Genomic DNA, 7,500 nt, shown 5'->3' with positions numbered 1-7,500 from the left:
TGGTGTCCCAGGGCCCGGGGTAGACCTGGTGTCCAAGTCCCCGGGGTAGACCTGGTGTCCATGTCCCCGGGGTAGACCTGGTGTCCCGCCCGCCCCGGGGGATAGACCTGTTGTCCCGGGCGGCGGGGTAGACCTGGTGTCCCAGGGCCCGGGGTAGACCTGGTGTCCCGGGCGGCGGGGTAGACCTGGTGTCCCAGGGCCCGGGGTAGACCTGGTGTCCAAGTCCCCGGGGTAGACCTGGTGTCCCGGGCGGCGGGGTAGACCTGGTGTCCCAGGACCCGGGGTAGACCTGGTGTCCCGGGCGGCGGGGTAGACCTGGTGTCCAATCCCCGGGGTAGACCTGGTGTCCCGGGCGGCGGGGTAGACCTGGTGTCCCAGGGCCCGGGGTAGACCTGGTGTCCCGGGCGGCGGGGTAGACCTGGTGTCCCAGGGCCCGGGGTAGACCTGGTGTCCAAGTCCCCGGGGTAGACCTGGTGTCCCGGGCGGCGGGGTAGACCTGGTGTCCCAGGACCCGGGGTAGACCTGGTGTCCCGGGCGGCGGGGTAGACCTGGTGTCCAAGTCCCCGGGGTAGACCTGGTGTCCCGGGCGGCGGGGTAGACCTGGTGTCCCAGGGCCCGGGGTAGACCTGGTGTCCTAATACCCTGGGTAGACCTGGTGTCCAAGGCCCCGGGGTAGACCTGTTGTCCCGGGCGGCGGGGTAGACCTGGTGTCCCAGGACCCGGGGTAGACCTGGTGTCCCGGGCCCCGGGGTAGACCTGGTGTCCAAGGCCCCGGGGTAGACCTGGTGTCCCGGGCCCCGGGGTAGACCTGGTGTCCATGTCCCCGGGGGTAGACCTGGTGTCCCGGGCGGCGGGGTAGACCTGGTGTCCCGGGCCCCGGGGTAGACCTGGTGTCCATGTCCCCGGGGTAGACCTGGTGTCCCGGGCGGCGGGGTAGACCTGGTGTCCCAGGGCCCGGGGTAGACCTGGTGTCCAAGTCCCCGGGGTAGACCTGGTGTCCTGGGCGGCGGGGTAGACCTGGTGTCCCAGGACCCGGGGTAGACCTGGTGTCCCGGGCGGCGGGGTAGACCTGGTGTCCAAGTCCCCGGGGTAGACCTGGTGTCCCGGGCGGCGGGGTAGACCTGGTGTCCCAGGGCCCGGGGTAGACCTGGTGTCCCGGGCGGCGGGGTAGACCTGGTGTCCCAGGGCCCGGGGTAGACCTGGTGTCCAAGTCCCCGGGGTAGACCTGGTGTCCCGGGCGGCGGGGTAGACCTGGTGTCCCAGGACCCGGGGTAGACCTGGTGTCCCGGGCGGCGGGGTAGACCTGGTGTCCAAGTCCCCGGGGTAGACCTGGTGTCCCGGGCGGCGGGGTAGACCTGGTGTCCCAGGGCCCGGGGTAGACCTGGTGTCCTAATACCCTGGGTAGACCTGGTGTCCAAGGCCCCGGGGTAGACCTGTTGTCCCGGGCGGCGGGGTAGACCTGGTGTCCCAGGGCCCGGGGTAGACCTGGTGTCCCGGGCCCCGGGGTAGACCTGGTGTCCAAGGCCCCGGGGTAGACCTGGTGTCCCGGGCCCCGGGGTAGACCTGGTGTCCATGTCCCCGGGGTAGACCTGGTGTCCCGCCGGCCCCGGGGGATAGACCTGTTGTCCCGGGCAGCGGGGTAGACCTGGTGTCCCAGGGCCCGGGGTAGACCTGGTGTCCCGCTGGCCCCGGGGTAGACCTGGTGTCCCGCGCCGGCCCTAGCTCACGGCCGCCTAGCCCGTGGCTAGACCTGTGGTCCCTGGCCGGCCTTCCTCTACGGGTGCCTAGCAAGCGGGAAAGGTATGCAGACGGCGCCAGGGAGGCTGATGGGAGAGGCTGGGTGGGGCGCCCCCAACCGCCGACGGGCGTGGGCGGCTCCGACAGAGACGGCAAGGGCAGGGGTAAGGGCAGGGGGCGGTGGCGGGGACGGGGACGGGGCCAGGGCCAGGGAGTGAGGGCACGCGAGAGCGTGCATGCGGACGGGCAGCCAGGCAGGCGGGCGGGCGGGTGGGCGTGCCCCGCCGCCCGGCGGGGGGGCGGGGGCAGGTGGCGGGGGGCGGCGAGGGGGCGGTGTGGTGGCCTGAAGGGATGACCTTGGGGAGTGAGCGTGCGCACGGGGGGGGGGGGGGGGGTCGGTGGGTGTGGCGCTGTATCTGTGTCTGTGTGCGGACGAGGGCCAAGGGCCGGCGGCTTCGTGCCGGCCCCGGGCGCCTCGGCACCGAGCCCCCACGGCCCCCTGGACTGAGGTCGAGGGCGGAAGACCTCTGCGGACCGTGAAAGAACCCGCCCGAAAGTGGCCGCCTGTGTGCTGGCGGTGGTGCCGGCGGCGGCCGCCTCTACCGCTGGGCGGGGCGGGGCGAGCCGCATCGGGGCCAGGGGGGCCGGGCTGTGTAGGGTCTCAGGAGGGCGTGGGTGGGACGGGGCGGGGGCGGGGGCGCTGTTTCGCCAGTTCAGCGTGTCAGCAGGCAGACCACGGGGCACGGGTTGCCCGTCGGCTCGGCTGGGAGTGCTCTGGATACGAAAGGAGGAGAAATAAAATGTGCCAATGGTTATGGTCTGTTTGTTTTTTCCGGATGAGTTTCTCGTTCCAAGCGACTAGAGCGGCCATGAAGTAGGTATTAATCTGGAAAGCGGGGTGGGGTTCATTGCGCGGGACGGGGCCGATCGAGCCGTCTGGCTCCGGGGTGATATGAGGCTGCGAGCGTTGCCCGGCTCCGGGCTCGATGGGGAGGGTGAGGCACCAGGTCTACCCCGGGGCCGGCGGGACACAAGGTCTACCCCGGGGCCCGGGACACCAGGTCTACCCCGGGACCTTGGACACCAGGTCTACCCCGGGCCCCGGGACACCAGGTCTACCCCGGGGCCTTGGACACCAGGTCTACCCCGGGCCCCGGGACACCAGGTCTACCCCGGGGCCTTGGACACCAGGTCTACCCCGGGCCCCGGGACACCAGGTCTACCCCGCCGCCCGGGACACCAGGTCTACCCCGGGCCGCGGGACACCAGGTCGACCCCGCCGCCCGGGACACCAGGTCTACCCCGCCGCCCGGGACACCAGGTCTACCCCGGATCCGGCGGGACACCAGGTCTACCCCCGTGGCCGGGGGACACCAGGTCTACCCCGGGGCCGGCGGGACACCAGGTCTACCCCGCCGCCCGGGACACCAGGTCTACCCCGGATCCGGCGGGACACCAGGTCTACCCCGTGGCCGGGGACACCAGGTCTACCCCGGGGCCGGCGGGACACCAGGTCTACCCCGGATCCCGCGGGACACCAGGTCTACCCCGTGGCCGGGGACACCAGGTCTACCCCGCCGCCCGGGACACCAGGTCTACCCCGGATCCGGCGGGACACCAGGTCTACCCCGTGGCCGGGGACACCAGGTCTACCCCGGGGCCGGCGGGACACCAGGTCTACCCCGGATCCCGCGGGACACCAGGTCTACCCCGTGGCCGGGGACACCAGGTCTACCCCGGGGCCGGCGGGACACCAGGTCTACCCCGGATCCGGCGGGACACCAGGTCTACCCCGTGGCCGGGGACACCAGGTCTACCCCGGGGCCGGCGGGACACCAGGTCTACCCCGGAGCCCGGGACACCAGGTCTACCCCGGGGCCGGCGGGACACCAGGTCTACCCCGTGGCCGGGGACACCAGGTCTACCCCGGGGCCGGCGGGACACCAGGTCTACCCCGGATCCGGCGGGACACCAGGTCTACCCCGTGGCCGGGGACACCAGGTCTACCCCGGGGCCGGCGGGACACCAGGTCTACCCCGGATCCGGCGGGACACCAGGTCTACCCCGTGGCCGGGGACACCAGGTCTACCCCGGGGCCGGCGGGACACCAGGTCTACCCCGGATCCCGCGGGACACCAGGTCTACCCCGGGGCCGGCGGGACACCAGGTCTACCCCGGAGCTCGGGACACCAGGTCTACCCCGGGGCCGGCGGGACACCAGGTCTACCCCCGGGGCCGGCGGGACACCAGGTCTACCCCGGATCCCGCGGGACACCAGGTCTACCCCCTGGCCGGGGACACCAGGTCTACCCCGGGGCCGGCGGGACACCAGGTCTACCCCGGAGCCCGGGACACCAGGTCTACCCCGTGGGCCGGCGGGACACCAGGTCTACCCCGTGGCCGGGGACACCAGGTCTACCCCGGGGCCGGCGGGACACCAGGTCTACCCCGGAGCCCGCGGGACACCAGGTCTACCCCGTGGCCGGGGACACCAGGTCTACCCCGGGGCCGGCGGGACACCAGGTCTACCCCGGAGCCCGGGACACCAGGTCTACCCCGGATCCGGCGGGACACCAGGTCTACCCCGTGGCCGGGGACACCAGGTCTACCCCGGGGCCGGCGGGACACCAGGTCTACCCCGGAGCCCGCGGGACACCAGGTCTACCCCGTGGCCGGGGACACCAGGTCTACCCCGGGGCCGGCGGGACACCAGGTCTACCCCGGAGCCCGGGACACCAGGTCTACCCCGGATCCGGCGGGACACCAGGTCTACCCCGTGGCCGGGGACACCAGGTCTACCCCGGGGCCGGCGGGACACCAGGTCTACCCCGGATCCGGCGGGACTTAGTCGTATTTCGGCCGGTGCTGGGTAGACCTGTTGTCCCGGCCGGCTGCGGAAGTTCTCCAAGGGGTCGCTGTTGCCGGCTGCCTCCGGCTGCCTCATCGTAAGAGGCGGCCTGCGGTGGCGCCTTTTCCCGGTCAAGCTCCATCAGTCCCCTTGGAGGCTTGGGCGCCTTCGGACTCATCTGTCCGTATTATGGGAGCGAGGTGACGGGCCGCATCCCCACAGGTTGGCTTCATGCCGTGCCTGTGTTTAAGGCGGAAGGGAGCGACCGCGGTGGTGCGGTCGGCAGGGCAGAGGAGGTGCCGCCTAGCCGGGACGAGTCTGCCTGTGGCTTTGTCCCGGCTCCCGTCTTTCCCGGAAAAGCTTGGCACAGCGAGGCCGAGAGAGAAGGGCTGCCGGAGAACCGGGGCGATCTGCCCGCGAGGCCGAGAGAGAGAAGGGCTGCCGGAGAACCGGGGCGATCTGCCCGCGAGGCCGAGAGAGAGAAGGGCTGCCGGAGAACCGGGGCGATCTGCCCGCGAGGCCGAGAGAGAGAAGGGCTGCCGGAGAACCGGGGCGATCTGCCCGCGAGGCCGAGAGAGAGAAGGGCTGCCGGAGAACCGGGGCGATCTGCCCGCGAGGCCGAGAGAGAGAAGGGCTGCCGGAGAACCGGGGCGATCTGCCCGCGAGGCCGAGAGAGAGAAGGGCTGCCGGAGAACCGGGGCGATCTGCCCGCGAGGCCGAGAGAGAGAAGGGCTGCCGGAGAACCGGGGCGATCTGCCCGCGAGGCCGAGAGAGAGAAGGGCTGCCGGAGAACCGGGGCGATCTGCCCGCGAGGCCGAGAGAGAGAAGGGCTGCCGGAGGACCGGGGCGATCTGCCCGCGAGGCCGAGAGAGAGAAGGGCTGCCGGAGGACCGGGGGCGATCTGCCCGCGAGGCCGAGAGAGAGAAGGGCTGCCGGAGGACCGGGGGCGATCTGCCCGCGAGGCCGAGAGAGAGAAGGGCTGCCGGAGAACCGGGGCGATCTGCCCGCGAGGCCGAGAGAGAGAAGGGCTGCCGGAGAACCGGGGCGATCTGCCCGCGAGGCCGAGAGAGAGAAGGGCTGCCGGAGAACCGGGGCGATCTGCCCGCGAGGCCGAGAGAGAGAAGGGCTGCCGGAGGACCGGGGCGATCTGCCCGCGAGGCCGAGAGAGAGAAGGGCTGCCGGAGAACCGGGGCGATCTGCCCGCGAGGCCGAGAGAGAGAAGGGCTGCCGGAGGACCGGGGCGATCTGCCCGCGAGGCCGAGAGAGAGAAGGGCTGCCGGAGGACCGGGGCGATCTGCCCGCGAGGCCGAGAGAGAGAAGGGCTGCCGGAGGACCGGGGGCGATCTGCCCGCGAGGCCGAGAGAGAAGGGCTGCCGAAAGACGATCCGAGAGGGAAACCGCTTGGCGTTCGAGGCGAGGCGGAGAGAGAAGCTGCGAGCTTTCCCGCGCCGGCCCGGCTTCTGCCGGCCGATTCGCAAGGGGGGGCGGCCCCCCTGGGCAGCGGTGGCGGGCGAGGCGGCGGCGCCTCGTCCCTTTCGTGCCTGGCCTTAAGCCGGGGCCCACTCGGCGGGCACTTTTTTGGGCTGTCGGTCCGCCTCGGCGGCGGTCGGCCCGCCCGGTAAAGCTGCGGAGCCCGGGGTCGGGGCGCCCCGTCCCCGGCCCGCGTTGTTGAAACCATCCCCCTTCCTCGGCCTTAAGCCGTGGACCCGCGTTGGCGGGCAGAGTTTTTTGGAGTTGACGGACCCGGCACCCGACGGAGGGAGCCCCCCGGACTTGTCCCGGGCGAGGCGGCGGCGCCTCGCCCACCTCGGTCGTGGCCGCACGGACCGAGCCGCTTATGCCGGGCGGGCTGGGTTGCCACGCGGGCCCGGCTTTTTTTTTTCCGCGGTTTAGGCGCGCCGGCGTGCGGGCAGAGTGGGGGCGCCCGCCCGGCCTCCGCGGATCTTCTTAATTTTTCTCCGGCGGCCCTAAGCCGCGGCACCGAGAAGCGTTGCGACGAAGGGGCGCGCGGCGGCGGCGAGAGAGAAGGGAGCGAGCGGGAAGCCGGCGGGTCCGTGGGGGGAGTGAGTCTCGCGTCTCGCCCCCCCGGGTCCCCGGTGCCCCGTGCCCGCGGCCCCCGTGGCTAGCACGGATCGTTGCGAACACGCCTCCATGTGCCTTTTTGTCGTGCCGCTCCCCCGGCAATTTTTTCCCGGAAAAGGGAGAGCCGGCCGCCGGTGGCGCGGTCCGGTGGCACTTTTTCTCGCACGCTCGGCCGGGTTCCCCGGGCCGGAAGGGGAAGCCGAGTCCCCCCGGCCTGGCGGGCCAGCCCAGTCCCAGTCCTGCCGTTGCCTAGCCGAAAGGGGAAGCCGTTGGAGCCCGCGGGAAGACGGGCGGGCGGGTGGCGGCACCCCCCGCGCTCCTCCTCTGCCGCGAGCGCTCCGCAGGCGGGGCTTGGGCGGCCGTCGCCGTTGTCCCAGGACCGTGGCCGTGGGGCCCTTGTCGCTGTTGGCGCGCAGGTGGGGCTTGGGCGGCCGTCGCCGTTGTCCCAGGACCGTGGCCGTGGGGCCCTTGTCACTGTTGGCGCGGCTCCTTCCTCGGCTGCGCGCCCGATCGATGAGGCTTTTCGGGTGGCGTCGGAGAGGGCCCTCGGCCGGCCGGCTCTCCTTCCGGGGCTTCTCTGTCGCGGGGAAGTCACGGCGGGGGTGTCCGGTGCTCGGGCAGGGCGGTCTCCTTTTCCAGTTCGCTTCCCGTCGCAGGCGAGGTGTCGCCCCTCCCGCTGCCGGGGAGGGCGTCTTTACCGACCCCAGCTGTGTGACGGCCGCGTGGCCCCGCTAGCCTTCAGGTGTCCTTCAAAAGCCACGCGAGGTGCCGGTGCCGGCCCCGGTCCGGGGAGCGCCCGTGGGTGCCGGCCGCGAGCAGCGCCGGGCGGCGGT

The sequence above is a fragment of the Melospiza georgiana genome, chromosome 30 (genome assembly GCF_028018845.1).
Source record: "Melospiza georgiana isolate bMelGeo1 chromosome 30, bMelGeo1.pri, whole genome shotgun sequence".
In the NCBI taxonomy this organism is placed as follows: Eukaryota; Metazoa; Chordata; class Aves; order Passeriformes; family Passerellidae; genus Melospiza; species Melospiza georgiana.
This window is presented reverse-complemented; position numbering follows the sequence as displayed.